We start from the raw sequence: 15,561 nt of genomic DNA on the forward strand, positions 1-15,561 counted from the left end.
ATCAACCCTAAAGTAAACGAATGCAAAGAAAAGAGATATTTTGGCCGGAAATAATTCCATCGGTGATCGTTACGTCACCCTTACTTTGTCTATTATTATTACTTTGTCTGCTATTGTTATTCGTGTTAGATGTGCAATATGTAGTCCGGGTGATAGCACCATCAGCCTTGCGCACTTTCGAAAAGATTCCGCAATACTAGAAGGTACAAATAAAGCACTTCCCATATACCTTCATTAAAAACAATGAGTTTAATTGACCTAATTTGACACATTTTGGTTTTATAAACGGAATTTTGTTATATAAATTGTGCAAGATACTATTAAGGATGACTTATTTCTTATTGCACAAAATTCCTAGATATCCATTTTTCTTTAATAACTCGAAAACCGTACATTTTATTTTAAAAATGCTTACACAAAATAAAGCTTACATATAAGAATTATTAGTTAGGCAATATTTGCCGAGTTACGACTCGTGAAGTGTATATTCTATTTTCTTCACCGGAAAGATCCAAATAATAAACGACATGAATCTTTACTTAACGATATGATTATTATTGATAAGAATTTTTGGGTGTATACATAATTATACCATGTATATATGAAATATACATAGTATATTAAGTTTAGTCCCAAGTTTGTAACGCTTAAAAATAATGATGCTAGGAAAAAAATTTTGTCATAGTTGTTCATAAAATCACCTAATTAGATCATTTCGGGTTGTCCGTCCGTCCGTCCGTCCTTCTGTGGACACGATAACTCAAAAACGAAAAAAGATATCGAGCTGAAATTTTTACAGCGTACTCAGGACGTAAAAAGTGAGGTCAAGTTCGTAAATGAACATCATAGGTCAATTGGGTCTTGGGTCCGTAGGACCCATCTTGTAAACCGTTAGAGATAGAACAAAAGTTTAAATGTAAAAAATGTTCCTTATCAAAAATTAAACAACTTTTGGTTGAAACATTTTTTCGTAAACTTCACTGTTTACCCGTGAGGGCGCCCATTAGGCGGAAATTTTATAATATGTACTATACTTGATCCTGTGATAAAGAAATCAACACTGACTATGCATGGTATTTCAACAATTAACTCAGTCAATTGTTTGTTTTCACTTGTTAAATTATAATATTTGTGCGTTTTTTGTCTTGATCCTTAAGTGACAGTTATATGTTTTTTATAAAACCTGATTTTTTATAATAATGACGGACGAAATAGCAGAAATAAGATAGAAAGACAACCGTACCAAGTAGCATCACGTAATCATTAAGGATGTACGAGCGCCAGGGTAATTTTGGGAAAAAGGCTTGACTTTTTTTATATGATTTTAAATCAATTCTGAAAATTTTAGGGTTGGTTGCCGATTATTTATATAAATAAATGACTACAAAGATAGGCATGGTTAACAAAATGTCTTATGGTAAATCCGTATATGGATGACATGTTTTCATAGATTTTTCCAAAACTAATCGCAAGAAATTAAAAAAAAAAAAAAACTATTTAAATTAAAGTTAAAACCTTCATTTTTTATTGAAAAAAATTAATACTAATTAAGAATGTATGAGCACGACTGTAGGGACACAAATCAAAAAAAAAAATATTTTTTTTCAATTTTGATGGTCAATTATGTTATAAGAATTATATAACTTAACAATATAAGACGGAAAGTAAAAAGACAATTTTTCGATACCTGGAGTAATTTTCAAAATACCGAAAATTGAAAATTTTGTTTAATTATTCAACTTTCGATATTTCGTAAACCAAGGCAGATTTCGAAAAATTTAATTCGTATTTTTCGTCTACATTCATGAAGTTATAACAAAATTCATCATCAAAGTTGAAAATAAGGTACAAATAATTTCAACCACATGTCTAAACTTGCTTTGGCGCTCGTACTACCTTAAGTGCAAATTCGCTTCATATTTTGGTGCTTACCAACCGTACTAACATGTGCATTTATCTTAAAAGTACAGTGTAGTTTAGTTAGACTGGTGTTTAGTCTTTCGTTAAGTCAGTAGTTATGAGTGAGTAGTCACAAGTTGTTACTTCAAGTCACCATCATACAACAGTAATCATAGTGGTAAAGGTAAAATTCACATTTTAAAAGGTAAAATACATTAATATTTATTTTGTTAGGGTTGTCGGACAGAAAAGTAAATAAGTGACAAATTATAACATCTTCATTATTATAAGTTATTGTTTACAGGTCTTCTTCACTGTTTTGATTTTACCTAAGTAAATAAGTATTCTCTCTTTGCTGAAACTAAAAGTTAAAATTTAATGATACATGTTGGGTTTTTCAATTGTTTGGCCATTAATTTTGCTTATCCATTCACAATCTCTATACAAATATTATTTGTTAGCCTCACGGTATCCAATTTCCTTCTGGCAATTTACAGAAAAGTTTTAAAATACTTTGTTAGAAAGTAGAGAATGGTCATGATTCCATGTTCTTATTTTAAGCCTTTTGCAGTTTTATTCTTATATCTAACATTTTCCGATGCTGAATTGCCAATAATTCATTAATATTACTGTTGCGAGCAGTTCTCCATAATTGAATCTTATAAGTCCACAAAGTTTTGTATAATGAAAACATTGTCTAATAGAAAACTTTGATTTAAGAACTAACAGCCAATATACTTTAGTTTAAAATTTTAGCTAAATTTTAGCTTAGACAAGATATTTTTGCCCCATATCTTCTATCTAAGTTTATTCTCAAATATTCCACTTTATCTTTTTATAGAACACTGCCATTGTTCATTTTGGCAGCAGGGCATGTGTCTCTTTTCAAAGTGAATGTTACTTGAACAACTGATTTTGGTTCGGCCACATGGATGCGCACCTAATTTATTTAAACTATTTCGTCCGTATCATCTTTGGAAGTAGCTGTCATATTTTTATTTTCTTTACTGCTTTTCAGCTATGAACCATTTCATTTCCTCAAATGTGGAAGATAAAATTTCAAGTTGAGCATGAATATTATTATTTTTCTTTTTTTTTAATTTTCTAGCAAAGTCTATTTTTATCTCTTGGAAATTTTGTACACTTCTAAATTCTACGCTTTTCTAGGATAAGACATCTTTTTGGATTCATTTTAGGCTTAACACCTATTATGAAGGGTGAATTCTCTGGTTGTTTTTATTAAACCCCGATCCAAAAAGGATGTTATAAGTTTGACCTCTATGTGTGTGTCTGTCTGTCTGCCTGTCTGTGGCATCGTAGCGCTTTACGGGTGAACCGATTTTGATTTTTTTTTGGTTCGTTTGAAAGGTAATTTAATGGAGATTAATTTAGCTATGTTTCACGTGCGAGTTTTGGATTCCGTACCCGGAACAACTAAAACATAAGCCATGATCCTCAAAATCGGTTCAATTTGGAGGTGGCTCTAAGGAAAAAGTTAATTTAAAGCAGAGTGTTCTTAGATATGTTTCAAGTACGAGTTTAAGGTTCCGTAGTCGAAAAATTTGTGAATGACCTGTTCTGATTTTAACAACGTTCTTTGATTTAGATCAGGCATGGGCGATTTATTTTAAGTCAAAGCCACCATTGTTATAACTTTATTGGGTGCCATAAACTTTATTGTATGTCCCTTTATCCAAGACCGCATTGCTCATAGAGGAGGAAGCGAGACGTGTATACTACTCCTCACCTATCTCAGTTTCTCTTATAGTAATGAGATAGGTAGAAAAAAATGTTGTCTCTCTGTTTTACTCGTATTTTTTGTTGTCAATGTCTTACTCGTCTTTTAGATACAGAAGTGTGAGTGTCTTCTCTAAGCCACGTTTGCCCATGCACGATTTAGATGCTTATCGAAAAGCCATTTAAAATAGTCTTGGTGTATGGGGTGGACGGCTAAAGAGACAGCACTCCCTTTTAGAATGATCTCACTGCAAATGGATAATAAAATCGACTTTAATATACACCTGAACAGGTAAGAATAGTAATGTGTCTAGGGCAACCCTATTTATCTATATAGGTATATTTTATTAGGTATATACAGTTTTATTACACACAAAGTAATCTTAAAAATTATTATATTTACTATATAAAATGACCTAAGTATTTTTAATTTTAGTTGATGGTGTACACTTGAATGTGCTAGCTAGTGAGTGTACTCAACCGATGAGTGAATAATACTAAGAATTTTTTTAATAATCTAACAATTATTTGTTTTTATCATATCAGACGAATACAAATATTATAAATTGTTTCATTCTGTACATTATTTTGTGTTTTCAAAATGTTATTTGTGTGTCATGTGATTTGTTTTTTTTTATGTAATATAATAATGGTGAAGTGATGAAGTGATCTCAATGAGATGATGTTTTAAGGTCATGCTTATCAGTTTTGGTATGTAAATTAAATGTAGAAAAAATACCGTTGTTAACTGATTAATCAATCTTCATTTATTGTTGTTTAATATAATTGTTATGTAAAAAAAAAAGATATCCAAAACTATTGAAAGAGAATCTTTATTGAACCCAATATTATGTATTTATTTTATATTGTTTTTATTATTTCTATTTTATCATTAATGATTTATCACCATATAAAATTTTTATTACGGCTTTTATACGCTAATATTTTCATCGCATAATGCTCAATTGTGTCGAAAGTAGACACGGAAAGTTGATTTGTTTTCACTAGGTATACAAATACACGTTTTATCTTTTGCAGGTTAATTTTAATTTTACCGGCAATTATTGATCTATTTTTAATAAATTGATAAACAATAATTTCAAATAGAGATAAAATGTATTTGGCAACTTAAGATCCGCCATGTTGGTTTCTCTTTGGCGCAATTCGAACAGATTAGTTATTGTATGGCATCAACGTGGATCGCTAATCAAAGCAGCAATGGTTAAACTTTAACACCAATCAATGGTGAAAGAACGTCATCTTATATCTTAGAGATGACGTATTGGCGTGTGTCATGTCGGTCTTTTGTTTTCACAGGCAATATATCTCCAAATTCCAGTATAGACAGAGTACTTGGTAATCCGGTAGCCACCTTGAAGACCTATACCAAGGCTCATTTGCAACATACTAGGCGAGAGCGTTTCACAAAAAAACCACATCAAATCATAAACTTTCCGAAAATGTTTAAAAATATTGCGCGCTAGTTCCCGAAATGTTCCAAAAACGGACGAAAATTCATTTCACTGGGTACATTGTTGCAAATTAATTTAAAATAATAAATATTTATTATTTGGGTATAAATAAATTAAACGGAAGTAATTCAATTATTGATATTTATTTTATATTTAAAAAAGTAAAAAATTATAGATACTAACAAATTTCAAAAAAGGGAAGCTCTCCGTTTCGATCCTATGTATGTATAGAAGAGTAAGTGGTTCGTACTTCGTTGTAATTTTCAATAGTGGAATGACCTAATTACTAAGAGGGTTTTAGGCGTATTGATAATATTAGTGAAACTTCGCTAGTGCGATAAGTTAAAGTCCCATGGAAATACTATCGACTGTTCACCGTCTTGTGAAGTCGGTTAATATTGCAAATTTTTAATTAAACAAATTAAGTACGGAAGTAAGGGAAGGAGATTGAAAAGAACTGGGCCAGGAGGGTGGTGGGTATATTCACATTCTAACTTTTAAATCGTGATTAGCGCCCCCAAAACCTCCTAGAATACGTTTTTGATCCATTTTGTTGAATATTTACAGAACATTGCTATTTTGGACCAGCGGGATAAGTTACCCCAAATGGTGGGAGGATATCGAAATTCTGACGAGCCCGAAAACCTCCGTGGATACATTTTGGTCTATTTTTTTTTTCAAAGTTTTAAAATTTTCAAAAATCACCCCAGAAATGGATTCTAATAATTGACTTATTTGACCCATAGATATAGATTAGACCCATAGATATCAAGTTAGATATAGATATTGATGTATGCAGAACATTTCAAAAAAAATTCAGAACATTTAAAAAAAATTGGCCCGATTGATCGAGATACAAAAAAATTTTTTTGAATTGCTAAAATGATGCGGCTAATGGGACTACCAATAGGGTTGCCCAATACTGCACTAATCTGGATTCTATCGTCAAGCTTAGCATTTTCTACTTTTGACCTTTTTTACCCGCATATTTTCTTATTCGTAGATAAAGTGATAAATTCAGAAAGAGTACCTCAAATTTACAACAATCGAATTTTGAAAACTTCTGGTAAACTTTTTAGGTCAACGTTCATTGGAACACAAAATAACTGGGTTAAAGCGTGTTCGTATAAAATTATAGATAATATTAATGTTTGATGGTATGTATATAATTTATTATCATCATCAGCACCATTTATTGATAGGCCGACTAAGCACATATAAAGATTATAAATGTGTTCTGTGTAGATATTAGAAGTAACGTAATTATCGAGAAGGCACAATTCAGCAATAAATTCTAGCTTCGTAAAGTTAACAAGCCATTATTCGACACGTTCCAACTTACGAAAAAAATATGAGTCTCAAAAAGGTGCCTCTTTTTAAAATCAAAAACATTTAAAAAATATAATTTTTCTTCGTTTCTAAATAATTTTATATCTTTAAAACTATAGTGAAGGTAGATAGAATGATATTTTTTTTTTAATAAGGTCTTCACACAATTCAACTTTTTTCGATAAGCACTTTTTCTGAATATAGGGATATTAAAAGTACAACAATTTTGATACACTGAAAATGAATTCTTAATATCAACCGATATGAGGTTTTCTCAACATCATAGCGAGATCAAATGTGGCGAATGGGACCACGAATGTGATACAATACGGGGTTGAAAGGTGAAGTTGACACAAACGCATGAGTTGTTTGTTTGAAATTAATATACTGTTTAATATAAATTTCAAATATTGTTTTTTGAAATAAAACATAGTTTTAAACAATCCTTTTTTATTGGTTTTGCTAATTATAAATATTACAACAAAATACTGGTGTGATTATCACAACTACATGAACAGGTACAAAAAATAAAACGTTTATACCTGCACTTCTCTACCAACTGCGCTATCAATGGTTGTTATAAAAGTACAAAAATATCCTATATATTGTAAAAATGACCAATTAGTTTATTTCAAATTCTCTGTATATTAGTAAGAAATATCTTAATGTGGTTGGCTCAATCACATATGGACTAGACATGATAGATATGTTTCCGTACTAACCTAATTCTATATTTAAAACAAACGTAAAGATATGTTATTTTAATTTGTATATTCGCTTTATTTACACGATTATGTATTCCAACTAAGTACAATTTTATTTTCCATCAATAAAATGCATGAAACTAAAATCAATCTCTTTCATAGAAGTAATGATTTTGTTTATTTAACTTCAATGATTTTGTATCAATGAATTCATATTTTAAATTCAATCCCATTCTATTCTAAATACAAATATTTAGCTGTACTTATTCCAATCATTAGGAAATTGTTTGAAAGTATTTTTACTTTATTTCAATATGAAACGGCCAACTTCGGGATGTGGTTGTCATTATTTTACTAATATTTTTCAATGTACACTTACAGGGTGTTCTTAAAGTACTGTATATTTAGTAGATATAGTGCAGCTCAAAATAAGTCGATTTTGCTAAACTTGCCTTTGTACCAAGTTGAAATTGTTTTTTCTTTCTTTTCCCGAACGTGAAATATTATTGTGTTAAAATTGGGTATATTGACATTGTTTTTTTAAACACAAAATCCTCGATAAAAATTTATCACCAATTCATTGGCGTAGAACGTGGGAATTTAGACCCTACCGTATTTCTACGCCCGTGGAGATCGTGGACTACTTACTAAGCGCGATTCTATTGCTTATTGCTTCCTTATAAATTAACAATTTGATCCAGCTGTTTGGAACAAGTATTTTTATTACAATTTATACTGTAATATATACCTATAATATCACAGGTTTTAGGACTGTGAGCAACAGCTATTCTTTGATAATTTTACACTTATACATTTATTATAGAATAGGGATTTGAAAAATTTTCATTTATATAAGAGTGTGTTAAAAGATGGTGTGAAATACTATGAAATATGATTTAAACTTTTCTTATTAAGTTTTTTTAACTCAAACTCCGTACACAAAAGCTTATAATTACGAATATGAAAATACAATTACTCTTTTTACCCACACCTTGTTATAAGTTTAAACAACATTAGAATTGATAACGAGTGTTTTGTATTATTTTAACAGTTTAATCACGAAATAAACTTTTTCTTAAAGTTTTTTTACGCAGGATAGTAGCTACATACTGATTAAAAAAATCGATACGATCCGCCAATCAACCGCTAATGCAAAATATCGGGTGATCGTATAAAAGCGGTAAACATATAGAACAATGTAATTTGAAATGTCTGAATCTTTTTCATTTTCATTTCATCTACGGAAATATTTCAAGATTCAAGAAATGCAGGTTAAAAAAGAAATACACTATTTATATATTTAATTTTGAAGAAAAAATAAATGTTACAATAAAATTGCCTCGAACAAAAAGAACATAATAAGAAAGTTGCGAAGATCAGAGAAGCTTTCAAAGAAATCAACCAACCTAGGTCCTTGGCTGCATCGTCAATTCCATGGATCATGCTGAAAAAAAAAGTACATAATTTAACCAGGAAATGCGTGACCCATAATAATATATATGTAAACATCTTTTTGACAAGCCACACCATAAAAGAAAACTCGCATTGAAACGCACCATATTATTCGGGATTACAATCTTTACATCATAGATAAAAGATACTACAATCATGTAAAAATAATAATAAGATGGTGAGTTACAATAAAAATTATTACAGTTTTGCAAATTTGAGCACCCAAGCTTGAAATGATATTATATACAGCAATGTTAATACAATATTGGGGCAAATGTGCTAAAACTACTAAAACTAAACTAAACTCTTGGTAAGTATACTAAATTCACAATTTGGTTAATAGTGACGAAAATGATTGAGTGATGAAACTTGACACTCGAGAGTTTTTGAGACCACTGAACACGAATTTCGCGACACAATTGATCTTCGAGGTACCTGATGCCCAGGGTACATTGGTACTCTGGGTATCCCGGACACTAGGTATCTGGTGCACGATTCTGTCGCGATATTCGTATTCAGCGACCCCAAAAACCTCCGAGTAACAAGTTTGGAATTATTTTCATCGCTATTAACTGAATTGTGAATTAAGTATATTTACGGTTAATTTAAAATGCAACTATGAAATGCATATTATTTATGCAAATTGCATATTATTAATTCTTATAAATTAATCTATTTAAGTCACAAAATTTCCTGACGCTCTAACGAATCGAATGCCGAAAACCACATTCAAATCCGACTTACTGTTAATATAGATATTAATTTTAAAACTTATATGTTTGTTGAATAGGTATAATATCACCATACATTTTTTGGACTTATTTGCAAGAAATCATAAATTAGTGGGGGTGGTTCTTAAAATTTACGGATATTTCTTTTTTTTCTTATTCTTATAAGAAAATAATAAACTCTCCGGCACCTTTTCTCCGATATTAACAAACTGAAAGGAAATGTTTTGAAGGATTTGCTCGCTGCTTTGTTGTGCGTGGCTCTTTTAATATCCTTATTTTTCAGTTTCTTTCGTCTACTACTATCGTCCACGCAATGTTTAAGTTGTCCGATTTTTTCTACCCGATTACAATACTTCCTTTATTTTGTACAAGGAAGTAAAAATTGGCATAAAGGAAAGGAAAAGATATGGAAAGTTTGACTCAATTAATTATTTACATTAAGTATAGGGTTTTACCCAGGTGTGTGGTTTTATACGAACGGGTACGGAGTTCATCGTTTGCAATATAAACTGTAATAACATGTGTTTTATTAATAAAACACACGATAAACTTCATTATATTCCTTCTTGTTTAATCAATAATAAAATGCTACTAACCTGTGTGTTTTTGTTTCTTACAAAACTTATCAATGTAAATTTTGTATCGTAAATTTATTTTCGAATATTTTTGCATAATGCGCTTGCAATTTTATCGCCTTAAAATGGTAATTTGTGTTTTTTTGAAATATTTTTTTAAATATGTGAAGTTTTAACAGAAATTGTGCCTCTTGGAGATAAAAATGCTCGATGTGAAATCGAAATACGACAATTTTCACTGGGTAACTAAAAAAATTATGATATTTATTCCAATTATATTTATTACAATGGTCACTCAATTTACTTGTGTGTCTTAATACACTTTATTTATTTCGAAAAGATAGGAGAATGATTCCTTTCTTTGAAGTTCTAGGTATTAAATTGACTAGCTTAGAGTAAAATCATAGATAGCAAAGTGTGAATTTCATAAGGTTATTTCATTGAATGCATTCATTTTTTAATCAAACATATTTTTAATTATATTTCTTAATGAAAATGCTTTGATAATAGATGTAATCGGTGGATACACTACCGGTGAAATGTTTCCGGACACTGACGTTATCAGACAATAACACTATAAATAGTGTAATGAAAGCTTTATTTAAGCAGCACGATATATATCTTTAATGCAAATAAAAAATATAAGTTCGTTTCAGGGTATTGTAATGATGGAAGGCAAACCTAGCTCACAATATAGCTGAGGTAAATCGATTTATTATGAATTTCATCAAACCGTTTTTAGCTTCTCGGTCCTGTTAGCTTCCTTCCTTCTTTTGTTTTTTTAAGGACTGAAGGTCTGTTCTTGAATTTACAAGTGACTTGAGGACACACGGTACTATTCATTTTTTATTTGATTTAATTTTTCCATAATCGAGAAAGATTATTTCTTGAAAAAGAATAATAATCCAAAATTGTCTTTGGAGTGTTATCGTCGAGGCAATTCGAGCCCTATATTTGTGAATTATCTAGTTGGCTGGGCCCAAAAAAATGGTAAAACCTTTTGCTCTTGTATAGTTCTCTTTCCCTTTTCGCCTCACACATTTCAAGATCAAGAATCTTGTCTGGTTTCCATGTTTTTGCTTATCCCAGCCATTCTTGAACATTCTCCTAAATGATTTAAAGTAGTATCGCAATTGTTAAATAAAAAGAAGGCTAGAGTAACTTATTATTTTACAGCATACTACAAGTTTAGATATATGCATGGAAATTCACCATTATTCGAAAGGACGCACTAATTTTATGGAAATAGGATCTTGGTTCATATTGCGAGACTCCAAATGCAAACGTTTTTGAAGTTATGGGCATTGAAATATCAATATAGCCACTGCGTAAAAATATATGTGTACTTAAAAAAAAAAAAAAAAATGTTGAAATTTTTGTGTTGGAGTGTGAGTAAGTGAATGTATTTTTAACTTCAAACATTAACAAACAAATGAATAATAATAATATTCACACTTACACTCCAACACAAAAAATTCTAAAGATTACTTTCGGAAATCAATTTACATACCCCTATTAGCTTCCGTTTTGAATAATTTGGGGCAAAGATTTTCTACGGAGATACTTGACCAATTTCAGTTGGGAGTTTTACTTCCGAACCAAATTTTGGTGTCAAGGGCTTGAATATTGATATCCAGGTAGTGAAAAAAGTGATTCAGATGAACCGGTGATTCATTAATGAATAGTGAATCAACTATTATAAATGAATACAGTATCTGGATAGCCAAATTGAAATCTGAATGTGAAAAATTCCGCCATACCAGAGGCGATATGTCATCTTATCGAAACATACGACCAAGATTTGAACCCTAGCATAAAAATGTTCTTACAAATACTGACAACTCCTCCGGTGAGCGTAGCTACCGCAGAGATGTCGTTTTCTATACTTCGCGAGATAAAATCTTGGTTGCGTGTCTCAGTGGGACAGGAAAGTTTAGTCAGACTGCCTCTCCTAAACACATCAGGATATCGATGTCATTATCAACGTTTTAGCGAAAAAAAACGAAAGCTTGAATTGTTTATTTAAGTGAGCACCTAAATAAAATTATTTAATGTACAATGCATACTAACGTTTAATTTAATTTGAAGTCGTAAAAATTTCATCAAAATTTGTTCAGTAGTTTAGAGTCTAAATGTAAATGTGACGGCCCTGTGTTGTGCAAACAAACACACGTTTACTTTTGTAAGCGACAAACTAACATCTAACAGGGTTATTAAATTCCCCTCGACTTTCCCCACGTGGGCAAATACACTGTACAAAATATTGATCAGGCGGTCATATATTTTGTAAACATCTCCATTGTAGGAATGTACTATATCGATCATACTCCGGCTTGCATTCAGCCGATTTTCGGGTGGCTGTGCCGTGCTCATCAACTGTTTTGAGGGCTAGATCCGCGCCTGACATTAAAGATTGTGGCATATTCAATATGTTTGAGGTTTTAGACGAGAGGTAGTAACCAACACTGGATTTATTAACCAATGTTTACTGGATTTGGTTGAAGTGTTGAATTAACTACTGCTGGCCAATGGCGATTCTATCGTCAAATTCAGGATTTCCTATGTGGGACGGAAATTGAAATTAATTATTCATTTTAAATTTCTAACATATTTTGATGAATTTTAAACATCGAGTACTACTGACATAATAAAACAATAATTTATCAATTTTTTTACTCATATACATGTCGTGTGAGTTTTTCATATCAGATTTTTCTCAACTTTCTTTCATTCAAAACCATTCATTAGCTTGAAGTAAATAACTAATTAACAAAAAATAATAACACAAATTCAATTATATGTAAATATATTTTTTTTAAATAAACTTTTTTCATATTTTATAACATAAAGAAATTCTTTTAATTATAATAATGTTGTTAAAGTACCTACTATATTCAAATACTCTTTGCAATTCACTTTAAAAAAAATAAATTATCATCTTTCTGGTAGAGACTTATTTTATTCGGCACAAAAATCGAAAAAAATAATAATAATATTTACCAGCTACTAGCTATTAGATTAGACTCTACTCAGCTTACTCTCGTTACCATTTTATGTGGATAGAGCTTTACTCGTGCTCGCACGGGTAGGCAGATTCTCTTCCCGTACAAACTTGGCTTAACTATGAGTTGACCATGTTTAATCGAAGATAACAAGCACACTTTGCGGATTTTGTGCTTAAATTGGGTATTTTGACATTGTTTGTTTTGGACAAAAAAGCCTTAATTAAAATTTATCATCCATGGATTGGCGTAGAACGTGGGGTTTAAGAATTCCACTCTACCATATTTCTAAGCCTATGGAAATCGAGGAATATCTACTAAGCGCGATTCTATTGCTTATTGATTTCTTATGAATTACTAATTTGAACCAGCTTTTTGGAGGTAGGTAGGTGCTTTGCTCGTGCTAAATTTTGAGTTGGCCATGTTTAATCGAAAATAGCAAGAACGCCTTTCGGTTTTGTGAATGAAGATTAAAAAATATGCTTTTGCTGAAACTATTGACGATAGGGTACAACAAAAAATAAATGATTGGGTGATAAAATCGCTTAAAACATTAAGGAGATGAAAAAGGTGTTCTCTCTACTGAAAGAATAGAAATGTTGACTTAACTTTTTTTTATCACTTCAGAAGAAGAATTCTCACTTGACGAATAGAAAAGTGAAGTTGGTTTTTTATAATCTTTAGAAAACGCAAAATATGAACGTTTAAAACTCCTATTATGTCAAAGTAGCCCCGAAATGACAAAGTTGTTACTATTTGCATGGGACTCAGGTTATTATTAAACACCTATAGCTTAATAATTAGATGAAATATAGAAATTTGAATATGGTAACCGTTTTGGAATAAACATAGTAATTTATCTAAAAGCAAGTACCAGTAAAGTAGCTAGCTACTTTCAGTAAAAAGCTTAATTTTTTTATATGTATGTACTTTAAATACGTTTAAACAAAATTCTGAAAATTTATGGAATATTCACCGTTTATTTAATTAAATAATTGACTACAAAAGTAGGTATATTTGACATTAGTATTATGGCAAAGCGGTTAAAAAAAAGAAAAAAAAACTATCTAATTAAAGGTTAAGACCTTAAAAAAAACCGCATCGATCGACCTTTTTAAAGACGGATTAGTGTTGAAGTAATTTCAGTCATTAAAAAAAAATTATATTTTAAATTTTGCTTATAATATATGATACAACAAAGAGTAAGAATTTTAGATATTTGGCTTAGTTTTCAAAATATCGAAGATTGAATATTTCGGTTTAATTATAAGGTCTTCGGCATTTCGAAAAAGTTCAAGTTATAACAAAGTTTATCATCAAAGTTGAAAATTTAAACTTAATCTAAAGAGCGCATATACTTTCTTAATTCTTAATTAAAAGAATTATAATGAAAAGAATTCGTCAGAAATATAATGGTCTGATTTGCTAAAGGTGATATTGACCACAATTTGTTTTTATACGTTTTTATTCTTTACAATAAGTTTAAAATAAAAAACAACATGAATATGAGTACTTTTTATAATACATAATTATTATTACTTGTTTGTGAGAGATGTATCTATTATTATTTTTTTCTGGGTCAATTTTTCTATTTAAAATTATTATCTGGTTTCTTTTAATAGCGTTCTGTATCCTAAAGGCATTCCATTAAATAATACCTACCTATCTGATTCGACAAATGTTTGTTTAAATATTTTTATAACTTCCTTCGTAAGGAAGTCTCTCGTTATGCTGTAGTCTTGGATATTTTAATTATATGGTATCTCCATGCGAGTGATTTGAGGCAATACAAGCCGTTTTTTTATTAGTTCTATATTCTTACTTCAACTGACTTTTCATCTATTCTTGATCGATTTTCATGATACTTTGGACACGTATTTAATCCCCTTGGCAATACAACATTATCAATTTATTATAAGGCGACGATGCTATAATAATTATGAGAATTGAAATGAATTAAATGCACATTCATTTCACAAAATAAGTAAAAAATTACAAGTAAATAATATGGAAATGACGTCGGTAAGGTTGGCTATCTGTTTTACTTTTGTCGAAATAATTTAGTCAATCTGAGTAAAACGTCTGTGGATGGAATATGGATGTTGGCTGATGTCGACTGTCGACCTTCCCGATGTTGTCACCTAATATCTCTACCAACATCGAGTTAAATCAACGATAAATTTTTACCAACATTTTGTACAAATTTTTTTTAACAATGTGCCTTAACCACTGAATCTTATCTAAATCATTGGCCAAGTTCATAATGTATATGTTAAATTGATTTCAAAGTAATAAATTATAACGTTAAATATTATATAGGTAGTTCAAAACGAAATGAGACTGAATGAGAGAAAGTGTAGATGTATGTATACTACAGGCTGGACCATTTTAATCTACATAACCTAATACCTCGTTTTGTAGTTATTTGACCAAAAAATAACCTAAAAAAAATTTTAGAGTTTGATGAGGGAAATTTTGTTCTGACATCAGATTGGTCCTAGTTCTTCGGGTTGATTTAATAGCCAAATTAGATTCTCAACAGTAAGAGATATAATTACATTTTAAATTAGAAAGTTGATCCTCATAAACTAAATATTTTTGTTTAAAACATTTTTTCGAAAAACCTTAGCTTTTGGAGGAAATGCGACTTAAAAATATGT

At 30.3% G+C, this 15,561-nt stretch overlaps 1 protein-coding gene across 1 annotated transcript in view; it reads left to right on the top strand.

Moving 5' to 3' along the window:
• The window catches only part of LOC123305452, a 158,659-nt gene that overhangs the window by 126,063 nt on the left and 17,035 nt on the right, over nt 1–15,561 (top strand). The window lies entirely within an intron of this gene.

The sequence above is a fragment of the Chrysoperla carnea genome, chromosome 1, assembly GCF_905475395.1.
Source record: "Chrysoperla carnea chromosome 1, inChrCarn1.1, whole genome shotgun sequence".
In the NCBI taxonomy this organism is placed as follows: domain Eukaryota; kingdom Metazoa; phylum Arthropoda; class Insecta; order Neuroptera; family Chrysopidae; genus Chrysoperla; species Chrysoperla carnea.